Raw genomic sequence first — 25,768 nt, forward strand, 5'->3', positions numbered from 1 at the left:
ACTTTGTAAACTAAATCACATACATGTTGCCAGTTCAATTATTACAACAGGAAAACTGAAAAGTGATATATCACACTGTACAGCACAGAAACAAGTTTCCAAGAAGAACAGAAACCAAAAGCACTACTTTGTTAACTAAATCACATGTGTGTCGCTCGCTCAATTAGGAATACAGGGAAACCGAAAAGTGTTATCTCACACTGTATGGCACAGAAACAAGTTTCCAAAGAAAGAACAGAAACGCAAAGCACAACTTTGTAAACTAATTCACATACGTGTCGCCTGTTCAATTATTATAAGAGGAAAACTGAAAAGTGATATAACACACTGTACAGCACAGGAACATGTTTCCATCGAAAGAACAGAAACGCAAAGCACAACTTTGTAAACTAATTCACATACGTGTCGCCTGTTCAATTATTATAACAGGAAAACTGAAAAGTGATATATCACACTGTACAGCACAGAAACAAGTTTCCAAGAAGAACAGAAACCCAAAGCACTACTTTGTAAACTAAATCACAAGTGTGTCGCTCACTCAGTTAGGAATACAGGGAAACCGGAAAGTGTTATCTCACACTGTATGGCACAGAAACAAGTTTCCAAAGAAAGAAGAGAAACGCAAAGCACAATTTTGTAAACTAAATGACATACGTGTCGCCTGTTCAATGAGTATAAGAGGAAAACTGAAAAGTGATATAACACACTGTACAGCACAGGAACATGTTTCCATCGAAAGAACAGAAACGCAAAGCACAACTTTGTAAACTAAATCGCATACGTGTCGCCCGTTCAATTATTACAACAGGAAAACTGAAAAGTGATATATCACACTGTACAGCACAGAAACAAGTTTCCAAGAAGAACAGAAACCCAAAGCACTACTTTGTAAACTAAATCACAAGTGTGTCGCTCACTCAATTAGGAATACAGGGAAACCGGAAAGTGTTATCTCACAATGTATGGCACAGAAACAAGTTTCCAAAGAAAGAACAGAAACGCAAAGCACAACTTTGTAAACTAATTCACATACGTGTCGCCTGTTCAATTATTATAAGAGGAAAACTGAAAAGTGATATAACACACTGTACAGCACAGGAACATGTTTCCATCGAAAGAACAGAAACGCAAAGCACAACTTTGTAAACTAATTCACATACGTGTCGCCTGTTCAATTATTATAACAGGAAAACTGAAAAGTGATATATCACATTGTACAGCACAGGAACAAGTTTCAAATGAAAGAACAAAAAAGAAAATCACTAATTTGTAAACTAAATCACATGTGTCTCGCTCGCTCCATTAGGAATACAGGAAAACTGAACAGTAATATATCTCACTATACAGCACAAGAACAAGTTTCCAACGATAGAACAGAAAAGCAAAGCACTACTTTTAAACAGACTCACCTGTGTGTTGCTCGCTCAATTAGGAATACAGGAAAACTGAAAAGTGTTATCTCAAACTGTACGGCACAGAAACAAGTTTCCATTGGAAGAACAGAAACGCAAAGCACAACTTTGTAAACTAATTCACATATGTGTCGCCTGTTCAATTATTATAACAGGAAAACTGAAAAGTGATATAACCCTAACCCTAACCCTAACCCAAAGGCCCTAACCCTAACCCTAACCCTAACCCTAACCCCTAACCCTGACCGTAACCCTAACCCTAACCCTAACCCTAACGCTAACCCTATCCCTTACCCAGCCCTAACCCTAACCCTAACCCTAACCCTAATCCTAACCCTAACCCTACTCTAACCCTAACTCTAACTTGTTCCTAACAGGAACAAGTTTCCAAGGAAAGAACGTAAATGAAAAGCACTACTTTGTAAACTGAATCACATGTGTGTCACTCGCTCAATTAGGAATACAGGAATACCGAAAAGTGTTATATCGCACTTTACGGCACAGAAACTAGTTACCATCGAAAGAACAGAAAAGCAAAGCACAACTTTGTAAACTAAATCACATACGTGTCGCCCGTTCAATTATTACAACAGGAAAACTGAAAAGTGATATATCACACTGTACAGCACAGAAACAAGTTTCCAAGAAGAACAGAAACCCAAAGCACTACTTTGTAAACTAAATCACAAGTGTGTCGCTCACTCAATTAGGAATACAGGGAAACCGGAAAGTGTTATCTCACACTGTATGGCACAGAAACAAGTTTCCAAAGAAAGAACAGAAACAGAAAGCACAACTTTGTAAACTAAATGACACACGTGTCGCCTGTTTAATTATTATAAGAGGAAAACTGAAAAGTGATATAACACACTGTACAGCACAGGAACATGTTTTCATCAAAAGAACAGAAACGCAAAACACAACTTTGTAAACTAATTCACATACGTGTCGCCTGTTCAATTATTATAAGAGGAAAACTGAAAAGTGATATAACACACTGTACAGCACAGGAACATGTTTCCATCGAAAGAACAGAAACGCAAAGCACAACTTTGTAAACTAATTCACATACGTGTCGCCTGTTCAATTATTGTAACAGGAAAACTGAAAAGTGATATATCACATTGTACAGCACAGGAACAAGTTTCAAATGAAAGAACAAAAAAGAAAATCACCTATTTGTAAACTAAATCAAATGTGTGTCACTCGCTTCATTAGGAATACAGGAAAACTGAAAAGTAATATATCTCACTGTACAGCGCAAGAACAAGTTTCCAACGAAAGAACAGAAAAGCAAAGCACTACTTTTAAACAGAATCACCTGTGTGTCGCTCGCTCAATTAGGAATACAGAAAAACTGAAAAGTGTTATCTCGCACTGTACGGCACAGAAACAAGTTTCCATTGAAAGAACAGAAACGCAAAGCACAACTTTGTAAACTAATTCACATATGTGTCGCCTGTTCAATTATTATAACAGGAAAACTGAAAAGTGATATAACCCTAACCCTAACCCTAACCCAAAGGCCCTAACCCTAACCCTAACCCTAACCCTAACCCCTAACCCTGACCGTAACCCTAACCCTAACCCTAACCCTAACGCTAACCCTATCCCTTACCCAGCCCTAACCCTAACCCTAACCCTAACCCTAACCCTAATCCTAACCCTAACCCTAACTCTAACCCTAACTCTAACTTGTTCCTAACAGGAACAAGTTTCCAAGGAAAGAACGTAAATGAAAAGCACTACTTTGTAAACTGAATCACATGTGTGTCACTCGCTCAATTAGGAATACAGGAATACCGAAAAGTGTTATATCGCACTTTACGGCACAGAAAGTAGTTACCATCGAAAGAACAGAAAAGCAAAGCACAACTTTGTAAACTAAATCACATACCTGTCGCCCGTTCAATTATTACAACAGGAAAACTGAAAAGTGATATATCACACTGTACAGCACAGAAACAAGTTTCCAAGAAGAACAGAAACCCAAAGCACTACTTTGTAAACTAAATCACAAGTGTGTCGCTCACTCAGTTAGGAATACAGGGAAACCGGAAAGTGTTATCTCACACTGTATGGCACAGAAACAAGTTTCCAAAGAAAGAAGAGAAACGCAAAGCACAATTTTGTAAACTAAATGACATACGTGTCGCCTGTTCAATGAGTATAAGAGGAAAACTGAAAAGTGATATAACACACTGTACAGCACAGGAACATGTTTCCATCGAAAGAACAGAAACGCAAAGCACAACTTTGTAAACTAAATCGCATACGTGTCGCCCGTTCAATTATTACAACAGGAAAACTGAAAAGTGATATATCACACTGTACAGCACAGAAACAAGTTTCCAATAAGAACAGAAACCCAAAGCACTACTTTGTAAACTAAATCACAAGTGTGTCGCTCACTCAATTAGGAATACAGGGAAACCGGAAAGTGTTATCTCACAATGTATGGCACAGAAACAAGTTTCCAAAGAAAGAACAGAAACGCAAAGCACAACTTTGTAAACTAATTCACATACGTGTCGTCTGTTCAATTATTATAAGAGGAAAACTGAAAAGTGATATAACACACTGTACAGCACAGGAACATGTTTCCATCGAAAGAACAGAAACGCAAAGCACAACTTTGTAAACTAATTCACATACGTGTCGCCTGTTCAATTATTATAACAGGAAAACTGAAAAGTGATATATCACATTGTACAGCACAGGAACAAGTTTCAAATGAAAGAACAAAAAAGAAAATCACTAATTTGTAAACTAAATCACATGTGTGTCGCTCGCTCCATTAGGAATACAGGAAAACTGAACAGTAACATATCTCACTATACAGCAGAAGAACAAGTTTCCAACGATAGAACAGAAAAGCAAAGCACTACTTTTAAACAGACTCACCTGTGTGTTGCTCGCTCAATTAGGAATACAGGAAAACTGAAAAGTGTTATCTCAAACTGTACGGCACAGAAACAAGTTTCCATTGGAAGAACAGAAACGCAAAGCACAACTTTGTAAACTAATTCACATATGTGTCGCCTGTACAATTATTATAACAGGAAAACTGAAAAGTGATATAACCCTAACCCTAACCCTAACCCAAAGGCCCTAACCCTAACCCTAACCCTAACCCCTAACCCTGACCGTAACCCTAACCCTAACCCTAACCCTAACGCTAAACCTATCCCTTACCCAGCCCTAACCCTAACCCTAACCCTAACCCTAATCCTAACCCTAACCCTAACTCTAACCCTAACTCTAACTTGTTCCTAACAGGAACAAGTTTCCAAGGAAAGAACGTAAATGAAAAGCACTACTTTGTAAACTGAATCACATGTGTGTCACTCGCTCAATTAGGAATACAGGAATACCGAAAAGTGTTATATCGCACTTTACGGCACAGAAACTAGTTACCATCGAAAGAACAGAAAAGCAAAGCACAACTTTGTAAACTAAATCACATACGTGTCGCCCGTTCAATTATTACAACAGGAAAACTGAAAAGTGATATATCACACTGTACAGCACAGAAACAAGTTTCCAAGAAGAACAGAAACCCAAAGCACTACTTTGTAAACTAAATCACAAGTGTGTCGCTCACTCAATTAGGAATACAGGGAAACCGGAAAGTGTTATCTCACACTGTATGGCACAGAAACAAGTTTCCAAAGAAAGAACAGAAACGGAAAGCACAACTTTGTAAACTAAATGACACACGTGTCGCCTGTTTAATTATTATAAGAGGAAAACTGAAAAGTGATATAACACACTGTACAGCACAGGAACATGTTTTCATCAAAAGAACAGAAACGCAAAACACAACTTTGTAAACTAATTCACATACGTGTCGCCTGTTCAATTATTATAAGAGGAAAACTGAAAAGTGATATAACACACTGTACAGCACAGGAACATGTTTCCATCGAAAGAACAGAAACGCAAAGCACAACTTTGTAAACTAATTCACATACGTGTCGCCTGTTCAATTATTGTAACAGGAAAACTGAAAAGTGATATATCACATTGTACAGCACAGGAACAAGTTTCAAATGAAAGAACAAAAAAGAAAATCACCTATTTGTAAACTAAATCAAATGTGTGTCACTCGCTTCATTAGGAATACAGGAAAACTGAAAAGTAATATATCTCACTGTACAGCGCAAGAACAAGTTTCCAACGAAAGAACAGAAAAGCAAAGCACTACTTTTAAACAGAATCACCTGTGTGTCGCTCGCTCAATTAGGAATACAGAAAAACTGAAAAGTGTTATCTCGCACTGTACGGCACAGAAACAAGTTTCCATTGAAAGAACAGAAACGCAAAGCACAACTTTGTAAACTAATTCACATATGTGTCGCCTGTTCAATTATTATAACAGGAAAACTGAAAAGTGATATAACCCTAACCCTAACCCTAACCCAAAGGCCCTAACCCTAACCCTAACCCTAACCCTAACCCCTAACCCTGACCGTAACCCTAACCCTAACCCTAACCCTAACGCTAACCCTATCCCTTACCCAGCCCTAACCCTAACCCTAACCCTAACCCTAACCCTAATCCTAACCCTAACCCTAACTCTAACCCTAACTCTAACTTGTTCCTAACAGGAACAAGTTTCCAAGGAAAGAACGTAAATGAAAAGCACTACTTTGTAAACTGAATCACATGTGTGTCACTCGCTCAATTAGGAATACAGGAATACCGAAAAGTGTTATATCGCACTTTACGGCACAGAAAGTAGTTACCATCGAAAGAACAGAAAAGCAAAGCACAACTTTGTAAACTAAATCACATACCTGTCGCCCGTTCAATTATTACAACAGGAAAACTGAAAAGTGATATATCACACTGTACAGCACAGAAACAAGTTTCCAAGAAGAACAGAAACCCAAAGCACTACTTTGTAAACTAAATCACAAGTGTGTCGCTCACTCAGTTAGGAATACAGGGAAACCGGAAAGTGTTATCTCACACTGTATGGCACAGAAACAAGTTTCCAAAGAAAGAAGAGAAACGCAAAGCACAATTTTGTAAACTAAATGACATACGTGTCGCCTGTTCAATGAGTATAAGAGGAAAACTGAAAAGTGATATAACACACTGTACAGCACAGGAACATGTTTCCATCGAAAGAACAGAAACGCAAAGCACAACTTTGTAAACTAAATCGCATACGTGTCGCCCGTTCAATTATTACAACAGGAAAACTGAAAAGTGATATATCACACTGTACAGCACAGAAACAAGTTTCCAATAAGAACAGAAACCCAAAGCACTACTTTGTAAACTAAATCACAAGTGTGTCGCTCACTCAATTAGGAATACAGGGAAACCGGAAAGTGTTATCTCACAATGTATGGCACAGAAACAAGTTTCCAAAGAAAGAACAGAAACGCAAAGCACAACTTTGTAAACTAATTCACATACGTGTCGTCTGTTCAATTATTATAAGAGGAAAACTGAAAAGTGATATAACACACTGTACAGCACAGGAACATGTTTCCATCGAAAGAACAGAAACGCAAAGCACAACTTTGTAAACTAATTCACATACGTGTCGCCTGTTCAATTATTATAACAGGAAAACTGAAAAGTGATATATCACATTGTACAGCACAGGAACAAGTTTCAAATGAAAGAACAAAAAAGAAAATCACTAATTTGTAAACTAAATCACATGTGTGTCGCTCGCTCCATTAGGAATACAGGAAAACTGAACAGTAACATATCTCACTATACAGCAGAAGAACAAGTTTCCAACGATAGAACAGAAAAGCAAAGCACTACTTTTAAACAGACTCACCTGTGTGTTGCTCGCTCAATTAGGAATACAGGAAAACTGAAAAGTGTTATCTCAAACTGTACGGCACAGAAACAAGTTTCCATTGGAAGAACAGAAACGCAAAGCACAACTTTGTAAACTAATTCACATATGTGTCGCCTGTACAATTATTATAACAGGAAAACTGAAAAGTGATATAACCCTAACCCTAACCCTAACCCAAAGGCCCTAACCCTAACCCTAACCCTAACCCCTAACCCTGACCGTAACCCTAACCCTAACCCTAACCCTAACGCTAAACCTATCCCTTACCCAGCCCTAACCCTAACCCTAACCCTAACCCTAATCCTAACCCTAACCCTAACTCTAACCCTAACTCTAACTTGTTCCTAACAGGAACAAGTTTCCAAGGAAAGAACGTAAATGAAAAGCACTACTTTGTAAACTGAATCACATGTGTGTCACTCGCTCAATTAGGAATACAGGAATACCGAAAAGTGTTATATCGCACTTTACGGCACAGAAACTAGTTACCATCGAAAGAACAGAAAAGCAAAGCACAACTTTGTAAACTAAATCACATACGTGTCGCCCGTTCAATTATTACAACAGGAAAACTGAAAAGTGATATATCACACTGTACAGCACAGAAACAAGTTTCCAAGAAGAACAGAAACCCAAAGCACTACTTTGTAAACTAAATCACAAGTGTGTCGCTCACTCAATTAGGAATACAGGGAAACCGGAAAGTGTTATCTCACACTGTATGGCACAGAAACAAGTTTCCAAAGAAAGAACAGAAACGGAAAGCACAACTTTGTAAACTAAATGACACACGTGTCGCCTGTTTAATTATTATAAGAGGAAAACTGAAAAGTGATATAACACACTGTACAGCACAGGAACATGTTTTCATCAAAAGAACAGAAACGCAAAACACAACTTTGTAAACTAATTCACATACGTGTCGCCTGTTCAATTATTATAAGAGGAAAACTGAAAAGTGATATAACACACTGTACAGCACAGGAACATGTTTCCATCGAAAGAACAGAAACGCAAAGCACAACTTTGTAAACTAATTCACATACGTGTCGCCTGTTCAATTATTGTAACAGGAAAACTGAAAAGTGATATATCACATTGTACAGCACAGGAACAAGTTTCAAATGAAAGAACAAAAAAGAAAATCACCTATTTGTAAACTAAATCAAATGTGTGTCACTCGCTTCATTAGGAATACAGGAAAACTGAAAAGTAATATATCTCACTGTACAGCGCAAGAACAAGTTTCCAACGAAAGAACAGAAAAGCAAAGCACTACTTTTAAACAGAATCACCTGTGTGTCGCTCGCTCAATTAGGAATACAGAAAAACTGAAAAGTGTTATCTCGCACTGTACGGCACAGAAACAAGTTTCCATTGAAAGAACAGAAACGCAAAGCACAACTTTGTAAACTAATTCACATATGTGTCGCCTGTTCAATTATTATAACAGGAAAACTGAAAAGTGATATAACCCTAACCCTAACCCTAACCCAAAGGCCCTAACCCTAACCCTAACCCTAACCCTAACCCCTAACCCTGACCGTAACCCTAACCCTAACCCTAACCCTAACGCTAACCCTATCCCTTACCCAACCCTAACCCTAACCCTAACCCTAACCCTAACACTAATCCTAACCCTAACCCTAACTCTAACCCTAACTCTAACTTGTTCCTAACAGGAACAAGTTTCCAAGGAAAGAACGTAAATGAAAAGCACTACTTTGTAAACTGAATCACATGTGTGTCACTCGCTCAATTAGGAATACAGGAATACCGAAAAGTGTTATATCGCACTTTACGGCACAGAAAGTAGTTACCATCGAAAGAACAGAAAAGCAAAGCACAACTTTGTAAACTAAATCACATACCTGTCGCCCGTTCAATTATTACAACAGGAAAACTGAAAAGTGATATATCACACTGTACAGCACAGAAACAAGTTTCCAAGAAGAACAGAAACCCAAAGCACTACTTTGTAAACTAAATCACAAGTGTGTCGCTCACTCAATTAGGAATACAGGGAAACCGGAAAGTGTTATCTCACACTGTATGGCACAGAAACAAGTTTCCAAAGAAAGAACAGAAACGGAAAGCACAACTTTGTAAACTAAATGACACACGTGTCGCCTGTTTAATTATTATAAGAGGAAAACTGAAAAGTGATATAACACACTGTACAGCACAGGAACATGTTTTCATCAAAAGAACAGAAACGCAAAACACAACTTTGTAAACTAATTCACATACGTGTCGCCTGTTCAATTATTATAAGAGGAAAACTGAAAAGTGATATAACACACAGTACAGCACAGGAACATGTTTCCATCGAAAGAACAGAAACGCAAAGCACAACTTTGTAAACTAATTCACATACGTGTCGCCTGTTCAATTATTGTAACAGGAAAACTGAAAAGTGATATATCACATTGTACAGCACAGGAAGAAGTTTCAAATGAAAGAACAAAAAAGAAAATCACCTATTTGTAAACTAAATCAAATGTGTGTCGCTCGCTTCATTAGGAATACAGGAAAACTGAAAAGTAATATATCTCACTGTACAGCAAAAGAACAAGTTTCCAACGAAAGAACAGAAAAGCAAAGCACTACTTTTAAACAGAATCACCTGTGTGTCGCTCGCTCAATTAGGAATACAGAAAAACTGAAAAGTGTTATCTCGCACTGTACGGCACAGAAACAAGTTTCCATTGAAAGAACAGAAACGCAAAGCACAACTGTGTAAACTAATTCACATATGTGTCGCCTGTTCAATTATTATAACAGGAAAACTGAAAAGTGAAATAACCCTAACCCTAACCCTAACCCTAAGGCCCTAACCCTAACCCCTAACCCTAACCCTAACCCTAACCCTAACCCTAACCTGTAACCCTAACCCTAACCCTAACGCTAACCCTAACCCTAACCCTAACCCAAACCCTAACCCTAACCCTAACCCTAACTTGTTCCTAACAGGAACAAGTTTCCTAACAGGGACAAGTTTCCAACGAAAGAATGTAAATGAAAACACTACTTTGTAAACTGAATCACATGTGTGTCACTCGCTCAATTAGGAATACAGGAAAACCGAAAAGTGTTATCTCGCACTGTACGGCACAGAAACTAGTTTCCATCGAAAGAACAGGAAAAGCAAAGCACAACTTTGTAAACTAATTCACATACGTGTCGCCTGTTCAATTATTATAAGAGGAAAACTGAAAAGTGATATAACACACTGTACAGCACAGGAATATGTTTTCATCAAAAGAACAGAAAAGAAGCACAACTTTGTAAACTAAATCACATACGTGTCGCCCGTTCAATTATTACAACAGGAAAACTGAAAAGTGATATATAACACTGTACAGCACAGAAACAAGTTTCCAAGAAGAACAGAAACCCAAAGCACTACTTTGTAAACTAAATCACAAGTGTGTGGCTCACTCAATTAGGAATACAGGGAAACCGGAAAGTGTTATCTCACACTGTATGGCACAGAAACAAGTTTCCAAAGAAAGAACAGAAACGGAAAGCACAACTTTGTAAACTAAATGACACACGTGTCGCCTGTTTAATTATTATAAGAGGAAAACTGAAAAGTGATATAACACACTGTACAGCACAGGAACATGTTTTCATCAAAAGAACAGAAACGCAAAGCACAACTTTGTAAACTAATTCACATACGTGTCGCCTGTTCAATTATTATAAGAGGAAAACTGAAAAGTGATATAACACACTGTACAGCACAGGAACATGTTTCCATCGAAAGAACAGAAACGCAAAGCACAACTTTGTAAACTAATTCACATACGTGTCGCCTGTTCAATTATTGTAACAGGAAAACTGAAAAGTGATATATCACATTGTACAGCACAGGAAGAAGTTTCAAATGAAAGAACAAAAAAGAAAATCACCTATTTGTAAACTAAATCAAATGTGTGTCGCTCGCTTCATTAGGAATACAGGAAAACTGAAAAGTAATATATCTCACTGTACAGCAAAAGAACAAGTTTCCAACGAAAGAACAGAAAAGCAAAGCACTACTTTTAAACAGAATCACCTGTGTGTCGCTCGCTCAATTAGGAATACAGAAAAACTGAAAAGTGTTATCTCGCACTGTACGGCACAGAAACAAGTTTCCATTGAAAGAACAGAAACGCAAAGCACAACTTTGTAAACTAATTCACATATGTGTCGCCTGTTCAATTATTATAACAGGAAAACTGAAAAGTGATATAACCCTAACCCTAACCCTAACCCTAAGGCCCTAACCCTAACCCTAACCCCTAACCCTAACCCTAACCCTAACCCTAACCTGTAACCCTAACCCTAACCCTAACCCTAACCCTAACCCTAACCCTAACCCTAAACCTAACCCTAACCCTAACTTGTTCCTAACAGGAACAAGTTTCCTAACAGGGACAAGTTTCCAACGAAAGAATGTAAATGAAAAGCACTACTTTGTAAACTGAATCACATGTGTGTCACAAGCTCAATTAGGAATACAGGAATACCGAAAAGTGTTATATCGCACTTTACGGCACAGAAACTAGTTTCCATCGAAAGAACAGAAAAGCAAAGCACAACTTTGTAAACTAAATCACATCCATGTTGCCCGTTCAATTATTACAACAGGAAAACTGAAAAGTGATATATCACACTGTACAGCACAGAAACAAGTTTCCAAGAAGAACAGAAACCAAAAGCACTACTTTGTTAACTAAATCACATGTGTGTCGCTCGCTCAATTAGGAATACAGGGAAACCGAAAAGTGTTATCTCACACTGTATGGCACAGAAACAAGTTTCCAAAGAAAGAACAGAAACGCAAAGCACAACTTTATAAACTAATTCACATACGTGTCGCCTGTTCAATTATTATAAGAGGAAAACTGAAAAGTGATATAACACACTGTACAGCACAGGAACATGTTTCCATCGAAAGAACAGAAACGCAAAGCACAACTTTGTAAACTAATTCACATACCTGTCGCCTGTTCAATTATTATAACAGGAAAACTGAAAAGTGATATATCACACTGTACAGCACAGAAACAAGTTTCCAAGAAGAACAGAAACCCAAAGCACTACTTTGTAAACTAAATCACAAGTGTGTCGCTCACTCAATTAGGAATACAGGGAAACCGGAAAGTGTTATCTCACACTGAATGGCACAGAAACAAGTTTCCAAAGAAAGAAGAGAAACGCAAAGCACAACTTTGTAAACTAAATGACATACGTGTCGCCTGTTCAATGAGTATAAGAGGAAAACTGAAAAGTGATATAACACACTGTACAGCAAAGGAACATGTTTCCATCGAAAGAACAGAAATGCAAAGCACAACTTTGTAAACTAATTCACATACGTGTCGCCTGTTCAATTATTATAACAGGAAAACTGAAAAGTGATATATCACATTGTACAGCACAGGAACAAGGTTCAAATGAAAGAACAAAAAAGAAAATCACTAATTTGTAAACTAAATCACATGTGTGTTGCTCGCTCCATTAGGAATACAGGAAAACTGAACAGTAATATATCTCACTGTACAGCACAAGAACAAGTTTCCAACGAAAGAACAGAAAAGCAAAGCACTACTTTTAAACAGAATCACCTGTGTGTTGTTCGCTCAATTAGGAATACAGGAAAACTGAAAAGTGTTATCTCAAACTGTACGGCCCAGAAACAAGATTCCATTGAAAGAACATAAACACAAAGCACAACTTTGTAAACTAATTCACATATGTGTCGCCTGTTCAATTATTATAACAGGAAAACTGAAAAGTGATATAACCCTAACCCTAACCCTAACCCTAACGCTAACCCTAACCCTAACCCTAACCCTAACCCTAACCCTAACCCTAACCCTAACTTGTTCCTCACAGGAACAAGTTTCCTAACAGGGACAATTTTCCAACGAAAGAATGTAAATGAAAAGCACTACTTTGTAAACTGAATCACATGTGTGTCACTCGCTCAATTAGGAATACAGGAAAACCGAAAAGTGTTATCTCGCACTGTACGGCACAGAAACAAGTTTCCATCGAAAGAACAGAAAAGCAAAGCACAACTTTGTAAACTAATTCACATACGTGTCGCCTGTTCAATTATTATAAGAGTAAAACTGAAAAGTGATATAACACACTGTACAGCACAGGAATATGTTTTCATCGAAAGAACAGAAAAGAAGCACAACTTTGTAAACTAAATCACATACGTGTCGCCCGTGCAATTATTACAACAGGAAAACTGAAAAGTGATATATCACACTGTACAGCACAGAAACAAGTTTCCAAGAAGAACAGAAACCCAAAGCACTACTTTGTAAACTAAATCACAAGTGTGTCGCTCACTCAATTAGGAATACAGGGAAACCGGAAAGTGTTATCTCACACTGTATGGCACAGAAACAAATTTCCAAAGAAAGAACAGAAACGGAAAGCACAACTTTGTAAACTAAATGACACACGTGTCGCCTGTTTAATTATTATAAGAGGAAAACTGAAAAGTGATATAACACACTGTACAGCACAGGAACATGTTTTCATCAAAAGAACAGAAACGCAAAGCACAACTTTGTAAACTAATTCACATACGTGTCGCCTGTTCAATTATTATAAGAGGAAAACGGAAAAGTGATATAACACACTGTACAGCACAGGAACATGTTTCCATCGAAAGAACAGAAACACAAAGCACAACTTTGTAAACTAATTCACATACGTGTCGCCTGTTCAATTATTGTAACAGGAAAACAGAAAAGTGATATATCACATTGTACAGCACAGGAACAAGTTTCAAATGAAAGAACAAAAAAGAAAATCACTAATTTGTAAACTAAATCACATGTGTGTCGCTCGCTCCATTAGGAATACAGGAAAACTGAACAGTAATATATCTCACTATACAGCACAAGAACAAGTTTCCAACGATAGAACAGAAAAGCAAAGCACTACTTTTAAACAGACTCACCTGTGTGTTGCTCGCTCAATTAGGAATACAGGAAAACTGAAAAGTGTTATCTCAAACTGTACGGCACAGAAACAAGTTTCCATTGGAAGAACAGAAACGCAAAGCACAACTTTGTAAACTAATTCACATATGTGTCGCCTGTTCAATTATTATAACAGAAAAACTGAAAAGTGATATAACCCTAACCCTAACCCTAACCCAAAGGCCCTAACCCTAACCCTAACCCTAACCCTAACCCCTAACCCTGACCGTAACCCTAACCCTAACCCTAACCCTAACGCTAACCCTATCCCTTACCCAGCCCTAACCCTAACCCTAACCCTAACCCTAACCCTAACCCTAATCCTAACCCTAACCCTAACTCTAACCCTAACTCTAACTTGTTCCTAACAGGAACAAGTTTCCAAGGAAAGAACGTAAATGAAAAGCACTACTTTGTAAACTGAATCACATGTGTGTCACTCGCTCAATTAGGAATACAGGAATACCGAAAAGTGTTATATCGCACTTTACGGCACAGAAACTAGTTACCATCGAAAGAACAGAAAAGCAAAGCACAACTTTGTAAACTAAATCACATACATGTCGCCCGTTCAATTATTACAACAGGAAAACTGAAAAGTGATATATCACACTGTACAGCACAGAAACAAGTTTCCAAGAAGAACAGAAACCCAAAGCACTACTTTGTAAACTAAATCACAAGTGTGTGGCTCACTCAATTAGGAATACAGGGAAACCGGAAAGTGTTATCTCACACTGTATGGCACAGAAACAAGTTTCCAAAGAAAGAACAGAAACGGAAAGCACAACTTTGTAAACTAAATGACACACGTGTCGCCTGTTTAATTATTATAAGAGGAAAACTGAAAAGTGATATAACACACTGTACAGCACAGGAACATGTTTTCATCAAAAGAACAGAAACGCAAAGCACAACTTTGTAAACTAATTCACATACGTGTCGCCTGTTTAATTATTATAAGAGGAAAACTGAAAAGTGATATAACACACTGTACAGCACAGGAACATGTTTCCATCGAAAGAACAGAAACGCAAAGCACAACTTTGTAAACTAATTCACATACGTGTCGCCTGTTCAATTATTGTAACAGGAAAACTGAAAAGTGATATATCACATTGTACAGCACAGGAAGAAGTTTCAAATGAAAGAACAAAAAAGAAAATCACCTATTTGTAAACTAAATCAAATGTGTGTCGCTCGCTTCATTAGGAATACAGGAAAACTGAAAAGTAATATATCTCACTGTACAGCAAAAGAACAAGTTTCCAACGAAAGAACAGAAAAGCAAAGCACTACTTTTAAACAGAATCACCTGTGTGTCGCTCGCTCAATTAGGTATACAGAAAAACTGAAAAGTGTTATCTCGCACTGTACGGCACAGAAACAAGTTTCCATTGAAAGAACAGAAACGCAAAGCACAACTTTGTAAACTAATTCACATATGTGTCGCCTGTTCAATTATTATAACAGGAAAACTGAAAAGTGATATAACCCTAACCCTAACCCTAACCCTAAGGCCCTAACCCTAACCCTAACCCCTAACCCTAACCCTAACCCTAACCCTAACCCTAACCTGTAACCCTAACCCTAACCCTAACTTGTTCCTAACAGAAACAAGTTTCCTAACAGGGACAAGTTTCCAACGAAAGAATGTAAATGAAAAGCACTACTTTGTAAACTGAATCACATGTGTGTCACTCGCTCAATTAGGAATACAGGAAAACCGAAAAGTGTTATCTCGCACTGTACGGCACAGAAACTAGTTTCCATCGAAAGAACAGAAAAGCAAAGCACAACCTTGTAAACTAATTCACATACGTGTCGCCTGTTCAATTATTATAAGAGGAAAACTGAAAAGTGATATAACACACTGTACAGCACAGGAATATGTTTTCATCGAAAGAACAGAAAAGCAAAGCACAACTTTGTAAACTAAATCGCATACGTGTCGCCCGTTCAATTATTACAACAGGAAAACTGAAAAGTGATATATCACACTGTACAGCACAGAAACAAGTTTCCAAGAAGAACAGAAACCCAAAGCACTATTTTGTAAACTAAATCACAAGTGTGTCGCTCACTCAATTAGGAATACAGGGAAACCGGAAATTGTTATCTCACACTGTATGGCACAGAAACAAGTTTCCAAAGAAAGAACAGAAACGGAAAGCACAACTTTGTAAACTAAATGACACACGTGTCGCCTGTTTAATTATTATAAGAGGAAAACTGAAAAGTGATATAACACACTGTACAGCACAGGAACATGTTTTCATCAAAAGAACAGAAACGCAAAGCACAACTTTGTAAACTAATTCACATACGTGTCGCCTGTTCAATTATTATAAGAGGAAAACGGAAAAGTGATATAACACACTGTACAGCACAGGAACATGTTTCCGTCGAAAGAACAGAAACACAAAGCACAACTTTGTAAACTAATTCACATACGTGTCGCCTGTTCAATTATTGTAACAGGAAAACTGAAAAGTGATATATCACATTGTACAGCACAGGAACAAGTTTCAAATGAAAGAACAAAAAAGAAAATCACCTATTTGTAAACTAAATCACATGTGTGTAGCTCGCTTCATTAGGAATACAGGAAAACTGAAAAGTAATATATCTCACTGTACAGCACAAGAACAAGTTTCCAACGAAAGAACAGAAAAGCAAAACACTACTTTTAAACAGAATCACCTGTGTGTCGCTCGCTCAATTAGGAATACAGAAAAACTGAAAAGTGTTATCTCGCACTGTACGGCACAGAAACAAGTTTCCATTGAAAGAACAGAAACGCAAAGCACAACTTTGTAAACTAATTCACATATGTGTCGCCTGTTCAATTATTATAACAGGAAAACTGAAAAGTGATATAACCCTAACCCTAACCCTAACCCTAAGGCCCTAACCCTAACCCTAACCCCTAACCCTAACCCTAACCCTAACCCTAACCTGTAACCCTAACCCTAACCCTAACCCTAACCCTAAACCTAACCCTAACCCTAAACCTAACCCTAACCCTAACTTGTTCCTAACAGGAACAAGTTTCCTAACAGGGACAAGTTTCCAACGAAAGAATGTAAATGAAAAGCACTACTTTGTAAACTGAATCACATGTGTGTCACAAGCTCAATTAGGAATACAGGAATACCGAAAAGTGTTATATCGCACTTTACGGCACAGAAACTAGTTTCCATCGAAAGAACAGAAAAGCAAAGCACAACTTTGTAAACTAAATCACATCCATGTTGCCCGTTCAATTATTACAACAGGAAAACTGAAAAGTGATATATCACACTGTACAGCACAGAAACAAGTTTCCAAGAAGAACAGAAACCAAAAGCACTACTTTGTTAACTAAATCACATGTGTGTCGCTCGCTCAATTAGGAATACAGGGAAACCGAAAAGTGTTATCTCACACTGTATGGCACAGAAACAAGTTTCCAAAGAAAGAACAGAAACGCAAAGCACAACTTTATAAACTAATTCACATACGTGTCGCCTGTTCAATTATTATAAGAGGAAAACTGAAAAGTGATATAACACACTGTACAGCACAGGAACATGTTTCCATCGAAAGAACAGAAACGCAAAGCACAACTTTGTAAACTAATTCACATACCTGTCGCCTGTTCAATTATTATAACAGGAAAACTGAAAAGTGATATATCACACTGTACAGCACAGAAACAAGTTTCCAAGAAGAACAGAAACCCAAAGCACTACTTTGTAAACTAAATCACAAGTGTGTCGCTCACTCAATTAGGAATACAGGGAAACCGGAAAGTGTTATCTCACACTGAATGGCACAGAAACAAGTTTCCAAAGAAAGAAGAGAAACGCAAAGCACAACTTTGTAAACTAAATGACATACGTGTCGCCTGTTCAATGAGTATAAGAGGAAAACTGAAAAGTGATATAACACACTGTACAGCAAAGGAACATGTTTCCATCGAAAGAACAGAAATGCAAAGCACAACTTTGTAAACTAATTCACATACGTGTCGCCTGTTCAATTATTATAACAGGAAAACTGAAAAGTGATATATCACATTGTACAGCACAGGAACAAGGTTCAAATGAAAGAACAAAAAAGAAAATCACTAATTTGTAAACTAAATCACATGTGTGTTGCTCGCTCCATTAGGAATACAGGAAAACTGAACAGTAATATATCTCACTGTACAGCACAAGAACAAGTTTCCAACGAAAGAACAGAAAAGCAAAGCACTACTTTTAAACAGAATCACCTGTGTGTTGTTCGCTCAATTAGGAATACAGGAAAACTGAAAAGTGTTATCTCAAACTGTACGGCCCAGAAACAAGATTCCATTGAAAGAACATAAACACAAAGCACAACTTTGTAAACTAATTCACATATGTGTCGCCTGTTCAATTATTATAACAGGAAAACTGAAAAGTGATATAACCCTAACCCTAACCCTAACCCTAACGCTAACCCTAACCCTAACCCTAACCCTAACCCTAACCCTAACCCTAACCCTAACTTGTTCCTAACAGGAACAAGTTTCCTAACAGGGACAATTTTCCAACGAAAGAATGTAAATGAAAAGCACTACTTTGTAAACTGAATCACATGTGTGTCACTCGCTCAATTAGGAATACAGGAAAACCGAAAAGTGTTATCTCGCACTGTACGGCACAGAAACAAGTTTCCATCGAAAGAACAGAAAAGCAAAGCACAACTTTGTAAACTAATTCACATACGTGTCGCCTGTTCAATTATTATAAGAGTAAAACTGAAAAGTGATATAACACACTGTACAGCACAGGAATATGTTTTCATCGAAAGAACAGAAAAGAAGCACAACTTTGTAAACTAAATCACATACGTGTCGCCCGTTCAATTATTACAACAGGAAAACTGAAAAGTGATATATCACACTGTACAGCACAGAAACAAGTTTCCAAGAAGAACAGAAACCCAAAGCACTACTTTGTAAACTAAATCACAAGTGTGTCGCTCACTCAATTAGGAATACAGGGAAACCGGAAAGTGTTATCTCACACTGTATGGCACAGAAACAAGTTTCCAAAGAAAGAACAGAAACGGAAAGCACAACTTTGTAAACTAAATGACACACGTGTCGCCTGTTTAATTATTATAAGAGGAAAACTGAAAAGTGATATAACACACTGTACAGCACAGGAACATGTTTTCATCAAAAGAACAGAAACGCAAAGCACAACTTTGTAAACTAATTCACATACGTGTCGCCTGTTCAATTATTATAAGAGGAAAACGGAAAAGTGATATAACACACTGTACAGCACAGGAACATGTTTCCATCGAAAGAACAGAAACAAAGCACAACTTTGTAAACTAATTCACATACGTGTCGCCTGTTCAATTATTGTAACAGGAAAACAGAAAAGTGATATATCACATTGTACAGCACAGGAACAAGTTTCAAATGAAAGAACAAAAAAGAAAATCACTAATTTGTAAACTAAATCACATGTGTGTCGCTCGCTCCATTAGGAATACAGGAAAACTGAACAGTAATATATCTCACTATACAGCACAAGAACAAGTTTCCAACGATAGAACAGAAAAGCAAAGCACTACTTTTAAACAGACTCACCTGTGTGTTGCTCGCTCAATTAGGAATACAGGAAAACTGAAAAGTGTTATCTCAAACTGTACGGCACAGAAACAAGTTTCCATTGGAAGAACAGAAACGCAAAGCACAACTTTGTAAACTAATTCACATATGTGTCGCCTGTTCAATTATTATAACAGGAAAACTGAAAAGTGATATAACCCTAACCCTAACCCTAACCCAAAGGCCCTAACCCTAACCCTAACCCTAACCCTAACCCCTAACCCTGACCGTAACCCTAACCCTAACCCTAACCCTAACGCTAACCCTATCCCTTACCCAGCCCTAACCCTAACCCTAACCCTAACCCTAACCCTAATCCTAACCCTAACCCTAACTCTAACCCTAACTCTAACTTGTTCCTAACAGGAACAAGTTTCCAAGGAAAGAACGTAAATGAAAAGCACTACTTTGTAAACTGAATCACATGTGTGTCACTCGCTCAATTAGGAATACAGGAATACCGAAAAGTGTTATATCGCACTTTACGGCACAGAAACTAGTTACCATCGAAAGAACAGAAAAGCAAAGCACAACTTTGTAAACTAAATCACATACATGTCGCCCGTTCAATTATTACAACAGGAAAACTGAAAAGTGATATATCACACTGTACAGCACAGAAACAAGTTTCCAAGAAGAACAGAAACCCAAAGCACTACTTTGTAAACTAAATCACAAGTGTGTCGCTCACTCAATTAGGAATACAGGGAAACCGGAAAGTGTTATCTCACACTGTATGGCACAGAAACAAGTTTCCAAAGAAAGAACAGAAACGGAAAGCACAACTTTGTAAACTAAATGACACACGTGTCGCCTGTTTAATTATTATAAGAGGAAAACTGAAAAGTGATATAACACACTGTACAGCACAGGAACATGTTTTCATCAAAAGAACAGAAACGCAAAACACAACTTTGTAAACTAATTCACATACGTGTCGCCTGTTCAATTATTATAAGAGGAAAACTGAAAAGTGATATAACACACTGTACAGCACAGGAACATGTTTCCATCGAAAGAACAGAAACGCAAAGCACAACTTTGTAAACTAATTCACATACGTGTCGCCTGTTCAATTATTGTAACAGGAAAACTGAAAAGTGATATATCACATTGTACAGCACAGGAACAAGTTTCAAATGAAAGAACAAAAAAGAAAATCACCTATTTGTAAACTAAATCAAATGTGTGTCGCTCGCTTCATTAGGAATACAGGAAAACTGAAAAGTAATATATCTCACTGTACAGCGCAAGAACAAGTTTCCAACGAAAGAACAGAAAAGCAAAGCACTACTTTTAAACAGAATCACCTGTGTGTCGCTCGCTCAATTAGGAATACAGAAAAACTGAAAAGTGTTATCTCGCACTGTACGGCACAGAAACAAGTTTCCATTGAAAGAACAGAAACGCAAAGCACAACTTTGTAAACTAATTCACATATGTGTCGCCTGTTCAATTATTATAACAGGAAAACTGAAAAGTGATATAACCCTAACCCTAACCCTAACCCAAAGGCCCTAACCCTAACCCTAACCCTAACCCTAACCCCTAACCCTGACCGTAACCCTAACCCTAACCCTAACCCTAACGCTAACCCTATCCCTTACCCAGCCCTAACCCTAACCCTAACCCTAACCCTAACCCTAATCCTAACCCTAACCCTAACTCTAACCCTAACTCTAACTTGTTCCTAACAGGAACAAGTTTCCAAGGAAAGAACGTAAATGAAAAGCACTACTTTGTAAACTGAATCACATGTGTGTCACTCGCTCAATTAGGAATACAGGAATACCGAAAAGTGTTATATCGCACTTTACGGCACAGAAAGTAGTTACCATCGAAAGAACAGAAAAGCAAAGCACAACTTTGTAAACTAAATCACATACATGTTGCCCGTTCAATTATTACAACAGGAAAACTGAAAAGTGATATATCACACTGTACAGCACAGAAACAAGTTTCCAAGAAGAACAGAAACCAAAAGCACTACTTTGTTAACTAAATCACATGTGTGTCGCTCGCTCAATTAGGAATACAGGGAAACCGAAAAGTGTTATCTCACACTGTATGGCACAGAAACAAGTTTCCAAAGAAAGAACAGAAACGCAAAGCACAACTTTATAAACTAATTCACATACGTGTCGCCTGTTCAATTATTATAAGAGGAAAACTGAAAAGTGATATAACACACTGTACAGCACAGGAACATGTTTCCATCGAAAGAACAGAAACGCAAAGCACAACTTTGTAAACTAATTCACATACCTGTCGCCTGTTCAGTTATTATAACAGGAAAACTGAAAAGTGATATATCACACTGTACAGCACAGAAACAAGTTTCCAAGAAGAACAGAAACCCAAAGCACTACTTTGTAAACTAAATCACAAGTGTGTCGCTCACTCAATTAGGAATACAGGGAAACCGGAAAGTGTTATCTCACACTGAATGGCACAGAAACAAGTTTCCAAAGAAAGAAGAGAAACGCAAAGCACAACTTTGTAAACTAAATGACATACGTGTCGCCTGTTCAATGAGTATAAGAGGAAAACTGAAAAGTGATATAACACACTGTACAGCAAAGGAACATGTTTCCATCGAAAGAACAGAAATGCAAAGCACAACTTTGTAAACTAATTCACATACGTGTCGCCTGTTCAATTATTATAACAGGAAAACTGAAAAGTGATATATCACATTGTACAGCACAGGAACAAGGTTCAAATGAAAGAACAAAAAAGAAAATCACTAATTTGTAAACTAAATCACATGTGTGTTGCTCGCTCCATTAGGAATACAGGAAAACTGAACAGTAATATATCTCACTGTACAGCACAAGAACAAGTTTCCAACGAAAGAACAGAAAAGCAAAGCACTACTTTTAAACAGAATCACCTGTGTGTTGTTCGCTCAATTAGGAATACAGGAAAACTGAAAAGTGTTATCTCAAACTGTACGGCCCAGAAACAAGATTCCATTGAAAGAACAGAAACACAAAGCACAACTTTGTAAACTAATTCACATATGTGTCGCCTGTTCAATTATTATAACAGGAAAACTGAAAAGTGATATAACCCTAACCCTAACCCTAACCCTAACGCTAACCCTAACCCTAACCCTAACCCTAACCCTAACCCTAACCCTAACCCTAACCCTAACTTGTTCCTAACAGGAACAAGTTTCCTAACAGGGACAATTTTCCAACGAAAGAATGTAAATGAAAAGCACTACTTTGTAAACTGAATCACATGTGTGTCACTCGCTCAATTAGGAATACAGGAAAACCGAAAAGTGTTATCTCGCACTGTACGGCACAGAAACAAGTTTCCATCGAAAGAACAGAAAAGCAAAGCACAACTTTGTAAACTAATTCACATACGTGTCGCCTGTTCAATTATTATAAGAGTAAAACTGAAAAGTGATATAACACACTGTTCAGCACAGGAATATGTTTTCATCGAAAGAACAGAAAAGAAGCACAACTTTGTAAACTAAATCACATACGTGTCGCCCGTTCAATTATTACAACAGGAAAACTGAAAAGTGATATATCACACTGTACAGCACAGAAACAAGTTTCCAAGAAGAACAGAAACCCAAAGCACTACTTTGTAAACTAAATCACAAGTGTGTCGCTCACTCAATTAGGAATACAGGGAAACCGGAAAGTGTTATCTCACACTGTATGGCACAGAAACAAGTTTCCAAAGAAAGAACAGAAACGGAAAGCACAACTTTGTAAACTAAATGACACACGTGTCGCCTGTTTAATTATTATAAGAGGAAAACTGAAAAGTGATATAACACACTGTACAGCACAGGAACATGTTTTCATCAAAAGAACAGAAACGCAAAGCACAACTTTGTAAACTAATTCACATACGTGTCGCCTGTTCAATTATTATAAGAGGAAAACGGAAAAGTGATATAACACACTGTACAGCACAGGAACATGTTTCCATCGAAAGAACAGAAACACAAAGCACAACTTTGTAAACTAATTCACATACGTGTCGCCTGTTCAATTATTGTAACAGGAAAACTGAAAAGTGATATATCACATTGTACAGCACAGGAACAAGTTTCAAATGAAAGAACAAAAAAGAAAATCACTAATTTGTAAACTAAATCACATGTGTGTCGCTCGCTCCATTAGGAATACAGGAAAACTGAACAGTAATATATCTCACTATACAGCACAAGAACAAGTTTCCAACGATAGAACAGAAAAGCAAAGCACTACTTTTAAACAGACTCACCTGTGTGTTGCTCGCTCAATTAGGAATACAGGAAAACTGAAAAGTGTTATCTCAAACTGTACGGCACAGAAACAAGTTTCCATTGGAAGAACAGAAACGCAAAGCACAACTTTGTAAACTAATTCACATATGTGTCGCCTGTTCAATTATTATAACAGGAAAACTGAAAAGTGATATAACCCTAACCCTAACCCTAACCCAAAGGCCCTAACCCTAACCCTAACCCTAACCCTAACCCCTAACCCTGACCGTAACCCTAACCCTAACCCTAACCCTAACGCTAACCCTATCCCTTACCCAGCCCTAACCCTAACCCTAACCCTAATCCTAACCCTAACCCTAACTCTAACCCTAACTCTAACTTGTTCCTAACAGGAACAAGTTTCCAAGGAAAGAACGTAAATGAAAAGCACTACTTTGTAAACTGAATCACATGTGTGTCACTCGCTCAATTAGGAATACAGGAATACCGAAAAGTGTTATATCGCACTTTACGGCACAGAAACTAGTTACCATCGAAAGAACAGAAAAGCAAAGCACAACTTTGTAAACTAAATCACATACATGTCGCCCGTTCAATTATTACAACAGGAAAACTGAAAAGTGATATATCACACTGTACAGCACAGAAACAAGTTTCCAAGAAGAACAGAAACCCAAAGCACTACTTTGTAAACTAAATCACAAGTGTGTCGCTCACTCAATTAGGAATACAGGGAAACCGGAAAGTGTTATCTCACACTGTATGGCACAGAAACAAGTTTCCAAAGAAAGAACAGAAACGGAAAGCACAACTTTGTAAACTAAATGACACACGTGTCGCCTGTTTAATTATTATAAGAGGAAAACTGAAAAGTGATATAACACACTGTACAGCACAGGAACATGTTTTCATCAAAAGAACAGAAACGCAAAACACAACTTTGTAAACTAATTCACATACGTGTCGCCTGTTCAATTATTATAAGAGGAAAACTGAAAAGTGATATAACACACTGTACAGCACAGGAACATGTTTCCATCGAAAGAACAGAAACGCAAAGCACAACTTTGTAAACTAATTCACATACGTGTCGCCTGTTCAATTATTGTAACAGGAAAACTGAAAAGTGATATATCACATTGTACAGCACAGGAACAAGTTTCAAATGAAAGAACAAAAAAGAAAATCACCTATTTGTAAACTAAATCAAATGTGTGTCGCTCGCTTCATTAGGAATACAGGAAAACTGAAAAGTAATATATCTCACTGTACAGCGCAAGAACAAGTTTCCAACGAAAGAACAGAAAAGCAAAGCACTACTTTTAAACAGAATCACCTGTGTGTCGCTCGCTCAATTAGGAATACAGAAAAACTGAAAAGTGTTATCTCGCACTGTACGGCACAGAAACAAGTTTCCATTGAAAGAACAGAAACGCAAAGCAAACTTTGTAAACTAATTCACATATGTGTCGCCTGTTCAATTATTATAACAGGAAAACTGAAAAGTGATATAACCCTAACCCTAACCCTAACCCACAGGCCCTAACCCTAACCCTAACCCTAACCCTAACCCCTAACCCTAACCCTAACCCTAACCCTAACCCACAGGCCCTAACCCTAACCCTAACCCTAACCCTAACGCTAACCCTATCCCTT

This window comes from Meriones unguiculatus, chromosome 20, assembly GCF_030254825.1.
Source record: "Meriones unguiculatus strain TT.TT164.6M chromosome 20, Bangor_MerUng_6.1, whole genome shotgun sequence".
NCBI classification, from domain to species: Eukaryota; Metazoa; Chordata; class Mammalia; order Rodentia; family Muridae; genus Meriones; species Meriones unguiculatus.